This window comes from Pholcus phalangioides, unplaced genomic scaffold (genome assembly GCF_987345545.1).
Source record: "Pholcus phalangioides strain wild (caught in Gottingen) unplaced genomic scaffold, Ppha-v1.0 ptg000008l_1, whole genome shotgun sequence".
Taxonomy (NCBI): Eukaryota; Metazoa; Arthropoda; class Arachnida; order Araneae; family Pholcidae; genus Pholcus; species Pholcus phalangioides.
Window position 1 is genome coordinate 40,099,823 of NW_028301601.1, and position 16,228 is coordinate 40,116,050.

Sequence of the window (16,228 nt, forward strand, 5' to 3'; positions counted from 1 at the left end):
CTGTGGATTTTCAAGAAAAAAAAATTTCAAGCTAAAAGGAAACCATTAGGTGCATTTTATAGAGAATCTCATTTCGAATAAGAAAAAGTCAACCGCAACCGCGTAACTCGTACCCGTGAGAAAAAAATCGCAAAAATCTGTTTCGAATGCCATGATTTTTCGGAGTCATTTTTCCAAGGGAGGGTACTGTGGATTTTCAAGAAAAAAAAATTTCAAGCTAAAAGGAAACCATTAGGTGCATTTTATAGAGAATCTCATTTCGAATAAGAAAAGTCAACCGCAACCGCGTAACTCGTACCCGTGAGAAAAAAATCGCAAAAATCTGTTTCGAATGCCATGATTTTTCCGAGTCATTTTTCCAAGGGAGGGTACTGTGGATTTTCGAGAAAAAAAAATTTCAAGCTAAAAGGAAACCATTAGGTGCATTTTATAGAGAATCTCATTTCGAATAAGAAAAAGTCAACCGCAACCGCGTAACTCGTACCCGTGAGAAAAAAATCGCAAAAATCTGTTTCGAATGCCATGATTTTTCGGAGTCATTTTTCCAAGGGAGGGTACTGTGGATTTTCGAGAAAAAAAAATTTCAAGCTAAAAGGAAACCATTAGGTGCATTTTATAGAGAATCTGATTTCGAATAAGAAAAAGTCAACCGCAACCGCGTAACTCGTACCCGTGAGAAAAATAATCGCAAAAATCTGTTTCGAATGCCATGATTTTTCGGAGTCATTTTTCCAAGGGAGGGTACTGTGGATTTTCGAGAAAAAAAAATTTCAAGCTAAAAGGAAACCATTAGGTGCATTTTATAGAGAATCTGATTTCGAATAAGAAAAAGTCAACCGCAACCGCGTAACTCGTACCCGTGAGAAAAAAATCGCAAAAATCTGTTTCGAATGCCATGATTTTTCCGAGTCATTTTTCCAAGGGAGGGTACTGTGGATTTTCGAGAAAAAAAAATTTCAAGCTAAAAGGAAACCATTAGGTGCATTTTATAGAGAATCTCATTTCGAATAAGAAAAAGTCAACCGCAACCGCGTAACTCGTACCCGTGAGAAAAAAATCGCAAAAATCTGTTTCGAATGCCATGATTTTTCCGAGTCATTTTTCCAAGGGAGGGTACTGTGGATTTTCGAGAAAAAAAAATTTCAAGCTAAAAGGAAACCATTAGGTGCATTTTATAGAGAATCTCATTTCGAATAAGAAAAAGTCAACCGCAACCGCGTAACTCGTACCCGTGAGAAAAAAATCGCAAAAATCTGTTTCGAATGCCATGATTTTTCGGAGTCATTTTTCCAAGGGAGGGTACTGTGGATTTTCGAGAAAAAAAAAATTCAAGCTAAAAGGAAACCATTAGGTGCATTTTATAGAGAATCTCATTTCGAATAAGAAAAAGTCAACCGCAACCGCGTAACTCGTACCCGTGAGAAAAAAATCGCAAAAATCTGTTTCGAATGCCATGATTTTTCGGAGTCATTTTTCCAAGGGAGGGTACTGTGGATTTTCGAGAAAAAAAAATTTCAAGCTAAAAGGAAACCATTAGGTGCATTTTATAGAGAATCTGATTTCGAATAAGAAAAAGTCAACCGCAACCGCGTAACTCGTACCCGTGAGAAAAAAATCGCAAAAATCTGTTTCGAATGCCATGATTTTTCGGAGTCATTTTTCCAAGGGAGGGTACTGTGGATTTTCGAGAAAAAAAAATTTCAAGCTAAAAGGAAACCATTAGGTGCATTTTATAGAGAATCTCATTTCGAATAAGAAAAAGTCAACCGCAACCGCGTAACTCGTACCCGTGAGAAAAAAATCGCAAAAATCTGTTTCGAATGCCATGATTTTTCCGAGTCATTTTTCCAAGGAAGGGTACTGTGGATTTTCGAGAAAAAAAAATTTCAAGCTAAAAGGAAACCATTAGGTGCATTTTATAGAGAATCTCATTTCGAATAAGAAAAAGTCAACCGCAACCGCGTAACTCGTACCCGTGAGAAAAAAATCGCAAAAATCTGTTTCGAATGCCATGATTTTTCGGAGTCATTTTTCCAAGGGAGGGTACTGTGGATTTTCGAGAAAAAAAAAAATTCAAGCTAAAAGGAAACCATTAGGTGCATTTTATAGAGAATCTGATTTCGAATAAGAAAAAGTCAACCGCAACCGCGTAACTCGTACCCGTGAGAAAAAAATCGCAAAAATCTGTTTCGAATGCCATGATTTTTCGGAGTCATTTTTCCAAGGGAGGGTACTGTGGATTTTCGAGAAAAAAAAATTTCAAGCTAAAAGGAAACCATTAGGTGCATTTTATAGAGAATCTCATTTCGAATAAGAAAAAGTCAACCGCAACCGCGTAACTCGTACCCGTGAGAAAAAAATCGCAAAAATCTGTTTCGAATGCCATGATTTTTCCGAGTCATTTTTCCAAGGAAGGGTACTGTGGATTTTCGAGAAAAAAAAATTTCAAGCTAAAAGGAAACCATTAGGTGCATTTTATAGAGAATCTCATTTCGAATAAGAAAAAGTCAACCGCAACCGCGTAACTCGTACCCGTGAGAAAAAAATCGCAAAAATCTGTTTCGAATGCCATGATTTTTCGGAGTCATTTTTCCAAGGGAGGGTACTGTGGATTTTCGAGAAAAAAAAAAATTCAAGCTAAAAGGAAACCATTAGGTGCATTTTATAGAGAATCTGATTTCGAATAAGAAAAAGTCAACCGCAACCGCGTAACTCGTACCCGTGAGAAAAAAATCGCAAAAATCTGTTTCGAATGCCATGATTTTTCGGAGTCATTTTTCCAAGGGAGGGTACTGTGGATTTTCGAGAAAAAAAAATTTCAAGCTAAAAGGAAACCATTAGGTGCATTTTATAGAGAATCTGATTTCGAATAAGAAAAAGTCAACCGCAACCGCGTAACTCGTACCCGTGAGAAAAAAATCGCAAAAATCTGTTTCGAATGCCATGATTTTTCGGAGTCATTTTTCCAAGGGAGGGTACTGTGGATTTTCGAGAAAAAAAAATTTCAAGCTAAAAGGAAACCATTAGGTGCATTTTATAGAGAATCTGATTTCGAATAAGAAAAAGTCAACCGCAACCGCGTAACTCGTACCCGTGAGAAAAATAATCGCAAAAATCTGTTTCGAATGCCATGATTTTTCGGAGTCATTTTTCCAAGGGAGGGTACTGTGGATTTTCGAGAAAAAAAAATTTCAAGCTAAAAGGAAACCATTAGGTGCATTTTATAGAGAATCTGATTTCGAATAAGAAAAAGTCAACCGCAACCGCGTAACTCGTACCCGTGAGAAAAAAATCGCAAAAATCTGTTTCGAATGCCATGATTTTTCGGAGTCATTTTTCCAAGGGAGGGTACTGTGGATTTTCGAGAAAAAAAAATTTCAAGCTAAAAGGAAACCATTAGGTGCATTTTATAGAGAATCTGATTTCGAATAAGAAAAAGTCAACCGCAACCGCGTAACTCGTACCCGTGAGAAAAATAATCGCAAAAATCTGTTTCGAATGCCATGATTTTTCGGAGTCATTTTTCCAAGGGAGGGTACTGTGGATTTTCGAGAAAAAAAAATTTCAAGCTAAAAGGAAACCATTAGGTGCATTTTATAGAGAATCTGATTTCGAATAAGAAACAGTCAACCGCATCCGCGTAACTCGTACCCGTGAGAAAAAAATCGCAAAAATCTGTTTCGAATGCCATGATTTTTCCGAGTCATTTTTCCAAGGGAGGGTACTGTGGATTTTCAAGAAAAAAAAATTTCAAGCTAAAAGGAAACCATTAGGTGCATTTTATAGAGAATCTCATTTCGAATAAGAAAAAGTCAACCGCAACCGCGTAACTCGTACCCGTGAGAAAAAAATCGCAAAAATCTGTTTCGAATGCCATGATTTTTCGGAGTCATTTTTCCAAGGGAGGGTACTGTGGATTTTCAAGAAAAAAAAATTTCAAGCTAAAAGGAAACCATTAGGTGCATTTTATAGAGAATCTCATTTCGAATAAGAAAAGTCAACCGCAACCGCGTAACTCGTACCCGTGAGAAAAAAATCGCAAAAATCTGTTTCGAATGCCATGATTTTTCCGAGTCATTTTTCCAAGGGAGGGTACTGTGGATTTTCGAGAAAAAAAAATTTCAAGCTAAAAGGAAACCATTAGGTGCATTTTATAGAGAATCTCATTTCGAATAAGAAAAAGTCAACCGCAACCGCGTAACTCGTACCCGTGAGAAAAAAATCGCAAAAATCTGTTTCGAATGCCATGATTTTTCGGAGTCATTTTTCCAAGGGAGGGTACTGTGGATTTTCGAGAAAAAAAAATTTCAAGCTAAAAGGAAACCATTAGGTGCATTTTATAGAGAATCTGATTTCGAATAAGAAAAAGTCAACCGCAACCGCGTAACTCGTACCCGTGAGAAAAATAATCGCAAAAATCTGTTTCGAATGCCATGATTTTTCGGAGTCATTTTTCCAAGGGAGGGTACTGTGGATTTTCGAGAAAAAAAAATTTCAAGCTAAAAGGAAACCATTAGGTGCATTTTATAGAGAATCTGATTTCGAATAAGAAAAAGTCAACCGCAACCGCGTAACTCGTACCCGTGAGAAAAAAATCGCAAAAATCTGTTTCGAATGCCATGATTTTTCGGAGTCATTTTTCCAAGAGAGGGTACTGTGGATTTTCGAGAAAAAAAAATTTCAAGCTAAAAGGAAACCATTAGGTGCATTTTATAGAGAATCTCATTTCGAATAAGAAAAAGTCAACCGCAACCGCGTAACTCGTACCCGTGAGAAAAAAATCGCAAAAATCTGTTTCGAATGCCATGATTTTTCCGAGTCATTTTTCCAAGGGAGGGTACTGTGGATTTTCGAGAAAAAAAAATTTCAAGCTAAAAGGAAACCATTAGGTGCATTTTATAGAGAATCTGATTTCGAATAAGAAAAAGTCAACCGCAACCGCGTAACTCGTACCCGTGAGAAAAAAATCGCAAAAATCTGTTTCGAATGCCATGATTTTTCGGAGTCATTTTTCCAAGGGAGGGTACTGTGGATTTTCGAGAAAAAAAAAATTCAAGCTAAAAGGAAACCATTAGGTGCATTTTATAGAGAATCTCATTTCGAATAAGAAAAAGTCAACCGCAACCGCGTAACTCCTACCCGTGAGAAAAAAATCGCAAAAATCTGTTTCGAATGCCATGATTTTTCGGAGTCATTTTTCCAAGGGAGGGTACTGTGGATTTTCGAGAAAAAAAAATTTCAAGCTAAAAAAAAACCATTAGGTGCATTTTATAGAGAATCTGATTTCGAATAAGAAAAAGTCAACCGCAACCGCGTAACTCGTACCCGTGAGAAAAAAATCGCAAAAATCTGTTTCGAATGCCATGATTTTTCGGAGTCATTTTTCCAAGGGAGGGTACTGTGGATTTTCGAGAAAAAAAAATTTCAAGCTAAAAGGAAACCATTAGGTGCTTATAGAGAATCTGATTTCGAATAAGAAAAAGTCAACCGCAACCGCGTAACTCGTACCCGTGAGAAAAATAATCGCAAAAATCTGTTTCGAATGCCATGATTTTTCGGAGTCATTTTTCCAAGGGAGGGTACTGTGGATTTTCGAGAAAAAAAAATTTCAAGCTAAAAGGAAACCATTAGGTGCATTTTATAGAGAATCTGATTTCGAATAAGAAAAAGTCAACCGCAACCGCGTAACTCGTACCCGTGAGAAAAATAATCGCAAAAATCTGTTTCGAATGCCATGATTTTTCGGAGTCATTTTTCCAAGGGAGGGTACTGTGGATTTTCGAGAAAAAAAAATTTCAAGCTAAAAGGAAACCATTAGGTGCATTTTATAGAGAATCTGATTTCGAATAAGAAAAAGTCAACCGCAACCGCGTAACTCGTACCCGTGAGAAAAAAATCGCAAAAATCTGTTTCGAATGCCATGATTTTTCGGAGTCATTTTTCCAAGAGAGGGTACTGTGGATTTTCGAGAAAAAAAAATTTCAAGCTAAAAGGAAACCATTAGGTGCATTTTATAGAGAATCTCATTTCGAATAAGAAAAAGTCAACCGCAACCGCGTAACTCGTACCCGTGAGAAAAAAATCGCAAAAATCTGTTTCGAATGCCATGATTTTTCCGAGTCATTTTTCCAAGGGAGGGTACTGTGGATTTTCGAGAAAAAAAAATTTCAAGCTAAAAGGAAACCATTAGGTGCATTTTATAGAGAATCTGATTTCGAATAAGAAAAAGTCAACCGCAACCGCGTAACTCGTACCCGTGAGAAAAAAATCGCAAAAATCTGTTTCGAATGCCATGATTTTTCGGAGTCATTTTTCCAAGGGAGGGTACTGTGGATTTTCGAGAAAAAAAAAAATTCAAGCTAAAAGGAAACCATTAGGTGCATTTTATAGAGAATCTCATTTCGAATAAGAAAAAGTCAACCGCAACCGCGTAACTCCTACCCGTGAGAAAAAAATCGCAAAAATCTGTTTCGAATGCCATGATTTTTCGGAGTCATTTTTCCAAGGGAGGGTACTGTGGATTTTCGAGAAAAAAAAATTTCAAGCTAAAAAAAAACCATTAGGTGCATTTTATAGAGAATCTGATTTCGAATAAGAAAAAGTCAACCGCAACCGCGTAACTCGTACCCGTGAGAAAAAAATCGCAAAAATCTGTTTCGAATGCCATGATTTTTCGGAGTCATTTTTCCAAGGGAGGGTACTGTGGATGTTCGAGAAAAAAAAATTTCAAGCTAAAAGGAAACCATTAGGTGCTTATAGAGAATCTGATTTCGAATAAGAAAAAGTCAACCGCAACCGCGTAACTCGTACCCGTGAGAAAAATAATCGCAAAAATCTGTTTCGAATGCCATGATTTTTCGGAGTCATTTTTCCAAGGGAGGGTACTGTGGATTTTCGAGAAAAAAAAATTTCAAGCTAAAAGGAAACCATTAGGTGCATTTTATAGAGAATCTGATTTCGAATAAGAAAAAGTCAACCGCAACCGCGTAACTCGTACCCGTGAGAAAAAAATCGCAAAAATCTGTTTCGAATGCCATGATTTTTCGGAGTCATTTTTCCAAGGGAGGGTACTGTGGATTTTCGAGAAAAAAAAATTTCAAGCTAAAAGGAAACCATTAGGTGCATTTTATAGAGAATCTGATTTCGAATAAGAAAAAGTCAACCGCAACCGCGTAACTCGTACCCGTGGGAAAAATAATCGCAAAAATCTGTTTCGAATGCCATGATTTTTCGGAGTCATTTTTCCAAGGGAGGGTACTGTGGATTTTCGAGAAAAAAAAATTTCAAGCTAAAAGGAAACCATTAGGTGCATTTTATAGAGAATCTCATTTCGAATAAGAAAAAGTCAACCGCAACCGCGTAACTCGTACCCGTGAGAAAAAAATCGCAAAAATCTGTTTCGAATGCCATGATTTTTCCGAGTCATTTTTCCAAGGGAGGGTACTGTGGATTTTCGAGAAAAAAAATTTCAAGCTAAAAGGAAACCATTAGGTGCATTTTATAGAGAATCTCATTTCGAATAAGAAAAAGTCAACCGCAACCGCGTAACTCGTACCCGTGAGAAAAAAATCGCAAAAAATCTGTTTCGAATGCCATGATTTTTCGGAGTCATTTTTCCAAGGGAGGGTACTGTGGATTTTCGAGAAAAAAAAATTTCAAGCTAAAAGGAAACCATTAGGTGCATTTTATAGAGAATCTCATTTCGAATAAGAAAAAGTCAACCGCAACCGCGTAACTCGTACCCGTGAGAAAAAAATCGCAAAAATCTGTTTCGAATGCCATGATTTTTCGGAGTCATTTTTCCAAGGGAGGGTACTGTGGATTTTCGAGAAAAAATAATTTCAAGCTAAAAGGAAACCATTAGGTGCATTTTATAGAGAATCTGATTTCGAATAAGAAAAAGTCAACCGCAACCGCGTAACTCGTACCCGTGAGAAAAATAATCGCAAAAATCTGTTTCGAATGCCATGATTTTTCGGAGTCATTTTTCCAAGGGAGGGTACTGTGGATTTTCGAGAAAAAAAAATTTCAAGCTAAAAGGAAACCATTAGGTGCATTTTATAGAGAATCTGATTTCGAATAAGAAAAAGTCAACCGCAACCGCGTAACTCGTACCCGTGAGAAAAAAATCGCAAAAATCTGTTTCGAATGCCATGATTTTTCCGAGTCATTTTTCCAAGGGAGGGTACTGTGGATTTTCGAGAAAAAAAATTTCAAGCTAAAAGGAAACCATTAGGTGCATTTTATAGAGAATCTCATTTCGAATAAGAAAAAGTCAACCGCAACCGCGTAACTCGTACCCGTGAGAAAAAAATCGCAAAAATCTGTTTCGAATGCCATGATTTTTCCGAGTCATTTTTCCAAGGGAGGGTACTGTGGATTTTCGAGAAAAAAAAATTCAAGCTAAAAGGAAACCATTAGGTGCATTTTATAGAGAATCTGATTTCGAATAAGAAAAAGTCAACCGCAACCGCGTAACTCGTACCCGTGAGAAAAAAATCGCAAAAATCTGTTACGAATGCCATGATTTTTCGGAGTCATTTTTCCAAGGGAGGGTACTGTGGATTTTCGAGAAAAAAAAATTTCAAGCTAAAAGGAAACCATTAGGTGCATTTTATAGAGAATCTGATTTCGAATAAGAAAAAGTCAACCGCAACCGCGTAACTCGTACCCGTGAGAAAAAAATCGCAAAAATCTGTTTCGAATGCCATGATTTTTCCGAGTCATTTTTCCAAGGGAGGGTACTGTGAATTTTCGAGAAAAAAAAATTTCAAGCTAAAAGGAAACCATTAGGTGCATTTTATAGAGAATCTCATTTCGAATAAGAAAAAGTCAACCGCAACCGCGTAACTCGTACCTGTGAGAAAAAAATCGCAAAAATCTGTTTCGAATGCCATGATTTTTCGGAGTCATTTTTCCAAGGGAGGGTACTGTTGATTTTCGAGAAAAAAAAATTTCAAGCTAAAAGGAAACCATTAGGTGCATTTTATAGAGAATCTCATTTCGAATAAGAAAAAGTCAACCGCAACCGCGTAACTCGTACCCGTGAGAAAAATAATCGCAAAAATCTGTTTCGAATGCCATGATTTTTCGGAGTCATTTTTCCAAGGGAGGGTACTGTGGATTTTCGAGAAAAAAAAATTTCAAGCTAAAAGGAAACCATTAGGTGCATTTTATAGAGAATCTGATTTCGAATAAGAAAAAGTCAACCGCAACCGCGTAACTCGTACCCGTGAGAAAAAAATCGCAAAAATCTGTTTCGAATGCCATGGTTTTTCCGAGTCATTTTTCCAAGGGAGGGTACTGTGGATTTTCGAGAAAAAAAAATTTCAAGCTAAAAGGAAACCATTAGGTGCATTTTATAGAGAATCTGATTTGGAATAAACAAAAGTCAACCGCAACCGCGTAACTCGTACCCGTGAGAAAAAAATCGCAAAAATCTGTTTCGAATGCCATGATTTTTCCGAGTCATTTTTCCAAGGGAGGGTACTGTGGATTTTCGAGAAAAAAAATTTCAAGCTAAAAGGAAACCATTAGGTGCATTTTATAGAGAATCTGATTTCGAATAAGAAAAAGTCAACCGCAACCGCGTAACTCGTACCCGTGAGAAAAAAATCGCAAAAATCTGTTTCGAATGCCATGATTTTTCCGAGTCATTTTTCCAAGGGTACTGTGGATTTTCGAGAAAAAAAAATTTCAAGCTAAAAGGAAACCATTAGGTGCATTTATAGAGAATCTGATTTCGAATAAGAAAAAGTCAACCGCAACCGCGTAACTCGTACCCGTGAGAAAAAAATCGCAAAAAATCTGTTTCGAATGCCATGATTTTTCGGAGTCATTTTTCCAAGGGAGGGTGCTGTGGATTTTCGAGAAAAAAAAATTTCAAGCTAAAAGGAAACCATTAGGTGCATTTTATAGAGAATCTGATTTCGAATAAGAAAAAGTCAACCGCAACCGCGTAACTCGTACCCGTGAGAAAAAAATCGCAAAAATCTGTTTCGAATGCCATGATTTTTCGGAGTCATTTTTCCAAGGGAGGGTACTGTGGATTTTCGAGAAAAAAAAATTTCAAGCTAAAAGGAAACCATTAGGTGCATTTTATAGAGAATCTGATTTCGAATAAGAAAAAGTCAACCGCAACCGCGTAACTCGTACCCGTGAGAAAAAAATCGCAAAAATCTGTTTCGAATGCCATGATTTTTCCGAGTCATTTTTCCAAGGGAGGGTACTGTGGATTTTCGAGAAAAAAAAATTTCAAGCTAAAAGGAAACCATTAGGTGCATTTTATAGAGAATCTGATTTCGAATAAGAAAAAGTCAACCGCAACCGCGTAACTCGTACCCGTGAGAAAAATAATCGCAAAAATCTGTTTCGAATGCCATGATTTTTCGGAGTCATTTTTCCAAGGGAGGGTACTGTGGATTTTCGAGAAAAAAAAATTTCAAGCTAAAAGGAAACCATTAGGTGCATTTTATAGAGAATCTGATTTCGAATAAGAAACAGTCAACCGCATCCGCGTAACTCGTACCCGTGAGAAAAAAATCGCAAAAATCTGTTTCGAATGCCATGATTTTTCCGAGTCATTTTTCCAAGGGAGGGTACTGTGGATTTTCGAGAAAAAAAATTTCAAGCTAAAAGGAAACCATTAGGTGCATTTTATAGAGAATCTGATTTCGAATAAGAAAAAGTCAACCGCAACCGCGTAACTCGTACCCGTGAGAAAAAAATCGCAAAAATCTGTTTCGAATGCCATGATTTTTCCGAGTCATTTTTCCAAGGGTACTGTGGATTTTCGAGAAAAAAAAATTTCAAGCTAAAAGGAAACCATTAGGTGCATTTATAGAGAATCTGATTTCGAATAAGAAAAAGTCAACCGCAACCGCGTAACTCGTACCCGTGAGAAAAAAATCGCAAAAAATCTGTTTCGAATGCCATGATTTTTCGGAGTCATTTTTCCAAGGGAGGGTGCTGTGGATTTTCGAGAAAAAAAAATTTCAAGCTAAAAGGAAACCATTAGGTGCATTTTATAGAGAATCTGATTTCGAATAAGAAAAAGTCAACCGCAACCGCGTAACTCGTACCCGTGAGAAAAAAATCGCAAAAATCTGTTTCGAATGCCATGATTTTTCGGAGTCATTTTTCCAAGGGAGGGTACTGTGGATTTTCGAGAAAAAAAAATTTCAAGCTAAAAGGAAACCATTAGGTGCATTTTATAGAGAATCTGATTTCGAATAAGAAAAAGTCAACCGCAACCGCGTAACTCGTACCCGTGAGAAAAAAATCGCAAAAATCTGTTTCGAATGCCATGATTTTTCCGAGTCATTTTTCCAAGGGAGGGTACTGTGGATTTTCGAGAAAAAAAAATTTCAAGCTAAAAGGAAACCATTAGGTGCATTTTATAGAGAATCTGATTTCGAATAAGAAAAAGTCAACCGCAACCGCGTAACTCGTACCCGTGAGAAAAATAATCGCAAAAATCTGTTTCGAATGCCATGATTTTTCGGAGTCATTTTTCCAAGGGAGGGTACTGTGGATTTTCGAGAAAAAAAAATTTCAAGCTAAAAGGAAACCATTAGGTGCATTTTATAGAGAATCTGATTTCGAATAAGAAAAAGTCAACCGCAACCGCGTAACTCGTACCCGTGAGAAAAATAATCGCAAAAATCTGTTTCGAATGCCATGATTTTTCGGAGTCATTTTTCCAAGGGAGGGTACTGTGGATTTTCGAGAAAAAAAAATTTCAAGCTAAAAGGAAACCATTAGGTGCATTTTATAGAGAATCTGATTTCGAATAAGAAACAGTCAACCGCATCCGCGTAACTCGTACCCGTGAGAAAAAAATCGCAAAAAATCTGTTTCGAATGCCATGATTTTTCCGAGTCATTTTTCCAAGGGAGGGTACTGTGGATTTTCGAGAAAAAAAATTTCAAGCTAAAAGGAAACCATTAGGTGCATTTTATAGAGAATCTGATTTCGAATAAGAAAAAGTCAACCGCAACCGCGTAACTCGTACCCGTGAGAAAAAAATCGCAAAAATCTGTTTCGAATGCCATGATTTTTCCGAGTCATTTTTCCAAGGGTACTGTGGATTTTCGAGAAAAAAAAATTTCAAGCTAAAAGGAAACCATTAGGTGCATTTATAGAGAATCTGATTTCGAATAAGAAAAAGTCAACCGCAACCGCGTAACTCGTACCCGTGAGAAAAAAATCGCAAAAAATCTGTTTCGAATGCCATGATTTTTCGGAGTCATTTTTCCAAGGGAGGGTGCTGTGGATTTTCGAGAAAAAAAAATTTCAAGCTAAAAGGAAACCATTAGGTGCATTTTATAGAGAATCTGATTTCGAATAAGAAAAAGTCAACCGCAACCGCGTAACTCGTACCCGTGAGAAAAAAATCGCAAAAATCTGTTTCGAATGCCATGATTTTTCGGAGTCATTTTTCCAAGGGAGGGTACTGTGGATTTTCGAGAAAAAAAAATTTCAAGCTAAAAGGAAACCATTAGGTGCATTTTATAGAGAATCTGATTTCGAATAAGAAAAAGTCAACCGCAACCGCGTAACTCGTACCCGTGAGAAAAAAATCGCAAAAATCTGTTTCGAATGCCATGATTTTTCCGAGTCATTTTTCCAAGGGAGGGTACTGTGGATTTTCGAGAAAAAAAAATTTCAAGCTAAAAGGAAACCATTAGGTGCATTTTATAGAGAATCTGATTTCGAATAAGAAAAAGTCAACCGCAACCGCGTAACTCGTACCCGTGAGAAAAATAATCGCAAAAATCTGTTTCGAATGCCATGATTTTTCGGAGTCATTTTTCCAAGGGAGGGTACTGTGGATTTTCGAGAAAAAAAAATTTCAAGCTAAAAGGAAACCATTAGGTGCATTTTATAGAGAATCTGATTTCGAATAAGAAACAGTCAACCGCATCCGCGTAACTCGTACCCGTGAGAAAAAAATCGCAAAAATCTGTTTCGAATGCCATGATTTTTCCGAGTCATTTTTCCAAGGGAGGGTACTGTGGATTTTCAAGAAAAAAAAATTTCAAGCTAAAAGGAAACCATTAGGTGCATTTTATAGAGAATCTCATTTCGAATAAGAAAAAGTCAACCGCAACCGCGTAACTCGTACCCGTGAGAAAAAAATCGCAAAAATCTGTTTCGAATGCCATGATTTTTCGGAGTCATTTTTCCAAGGGAGGGTACTGTGGATTTTCGAGAAAAAAAAATTTCAAGCTAAAAGGAAACCATTAGGTGCATTTTATAGAGAATCTGATTTCGAATAAGAAAAAGTCAACCGCAACCGCGTAACTCGTACCCGTGAGAAAAAAATCGCAAAAATCTGTTTCGAATGCCATGATTTTTCCGAGTCATTTTTCCAAGGGAGGGTACTGTGGATTTTCGAGAAAAAAAAATTTCAAGCTAAAAGGAAACCATTAGGTGCATTTTATAGAGAATCTCATTTCGAATAAGAAAAAGTCAACCGCAACCGCGTAACTCGTACCCGTGAGAAAAAAATCGCAAAAATCTGTTTCGAATGCCATGATTTTTCCGAGTCATTTTTCCAAGGGAGGGTACTGTGGATTTTCGAGAAAAAAAAATTTCAAGCTAAAAGGAAACCATTAGGTGCATTTTATAGAGAATCTCATTTCGAATAAGAAAAAGTCAACCGCAACCGCGTAACTCGTACCCGTGAGAAAAAAATCGCAAAAATCTGTTTCGAATGCCATGATTTTTCGGAGTCATTTTTCCAAGGGAGGGTACTGTGGATTTTCGAGAAAAAAAAATTTCAAGCTAAAAGGAAACCATTAGGTGCATTTTATAGAGAATCTGATTTCGAATAAGAAAAAGTCAACCGCAACCGCGTAACTCGTACCCGTGAGAAAAAAATCGCAAAAATCTGTTTCGAATGCCATGATTTTTCGGAGTCATTTTTCCAAGGGAGGGTACTGTGGATTTTCGAGAAAAAAAAATTTCAAGCTAAAAGGAAACCATTAGGTGCATTTTATAGAGAATCTGATTTCGAATAAGAAAAAGTCAACCGCAACCGCGTAACTCGTACCCGTGAGAAAAATAATCGCAAAAATCTGTTTCGAATGCCATGATTTTTCGGAGTCATTTTTCCAAGGGAGGGTACTGTGGATTTTCGAGAAAAAAAAATTTCAAGCTAAAAGGAAACCATTAGGTGCATTTTATAGAGAATCTGATTTCGAATAAGAAACAGTCAACCGCATCCGCGTAACTCGTACCCGTGAGAAAAAAATCGCAAAAATCTGTTTCGAATGCCATGATTTTTCCGAGTCATTTTTCCAAGGGAGGGTACTGTGGATTTTCAAGAAAAAAAAATTTCAAGCTAAAAGGAAACCATTAGGTGCATTTTATAGAGAATCTCATTTCGAATAAGAAAAAGTCAACCGCAACCGCGTAACTCGTACCCGTGAGAAAAAAATCGCAAAAATCTGTTTCGAATGCCATGATTTTTCGGAGTCATTTTTCCAAGGGAGGGTACTGTGGATTTTCAAGAAAAAAAAATTTCAAGCTAAAAGGAAACCATTAGGTGCATTTTATAGAGAATCTCATTTCGAATAAGAAAAGTCAACCGCAACCGCGTAACTCGTACCCGTGAGAAAAAAATCGCAAAAATCTGTTTCGAATGCCATGATTTTTCCGAGTCATTTTTCCAAGGGAGGGTACTGTGGATTTTCGAGAAAAAAAAATTTCAAGCTAAAAGGAAACCATTAGGTGCATTTTATAGAGAATCTCATTTCGAATAAGAAAAAGTCAACCGCAACCGCGTAACTCGTACCCGTGAGAAAAAAATCGCAAAAATCTGTTTCGAATGCCATGATTTTTCGGAGTCATTTTTCCAAGGGAGGGTACTGTGGATTTTCGAGAAAAAAAAATTTCAAGCTAAAAGGAAACCATTAGGTGCATTTTATAGAGAATCTGATTTCGAATAAGAAAAAGTCAACCGCAACCGCGTAACTCGTACCCGTGAGAAAAATAATTGCAAAAATCTGTTTCGAATGCCATGATTTTTCGGAGTCATTTTTCCAAGGGAGGGTACTGTGGATTTTTGAGAAAAAAAAATTTCAAGCTAAAAGGAAACCATTAGGTGCATTTTATAGAGAATCTGATTTCGAATAAGAAAAAGTCAACCGCAACCGCGTAACTCGTACCCGTGAGAAAAAAATCGCAAAAATCTGTTTCGAATGCCATGATTTTTCCGAGTCATTTTTCCAAGGGAGGGTACTGTGGATTTTCGAGAAAAAAAAATTTCAAGCTAAAAGGAAACCATTAGGTGCATTTTATAGAGAATCTCATTTCGAATAAGAAAAAGTCAACCGCAACCGCGTAACTCGTACCCGTGAGAAAAAAATCGCAAAAATCTGTTTCGAATGCCATGATTTTTCCGAGTCATTTTTCCAAGGGTACTGTGGATTTTCGAGAAAAAAAAATTTCAAGCTAAAAGGAAACCATTAGGTGCATTTATAGAGAATCTGATTTCGAATAAGAAAAAGTCAACCGCAACCGCGTAACTCGTACCCGTGAGAAAAAATCGCAAAAAATCTGTTTCGAATGCCATGATTTTTCGGAGTCATTTTTCCAAGGGAGGGTGCTGTGGATTTTCGAGAAAAAAAAATTTCAAGCTAAAAGGAAACCATTAGGTGCATTTTATAGAGAATCTGATTTCGAATAAGAAAAAGTCAACCGCAACCGCGTAACTCGTACCCGTGAGAAAAAAATCGCAAAAATCTGTTTCGCATGCCATGATTTTTTGGAGTCATTTTTCCAAGGGAGGGTACTGTGGATTTTCGAGAAAAAAAAATTTCAAGCTAAAAGGAAACCATTAGGTGCATTTTATAGAGAATCTGATTTGGAATAAACAAAAGTCAACCGCAACCGCGTAACTCGTACCCGTGAGAAAAAAATCGCAAATATCTGTTTCGAATGCCATGATTTTTCGGAGTCATTTTTCCAAGGGAGGGTACTGTGGATTTTCGAGAAAAAAAAATTTCAAGCTAAAAGGAAACCATTAGGTGCATTTTATAGAGAATCTGATTTCGAATAAGAAAAAGTCAACCGCAACCGCGTAACTCGTACCCGTGAGAAAAAAATCGCAAAAATCTGTTTCGAATGCCATGATTTTTCCGAGTCATTTTTCCAAGGGAGGGTACTGTGGATTTTCGAGAAAAAAAAATTTCAAGCTAAAAGGAAACCATTAGGTGCATTT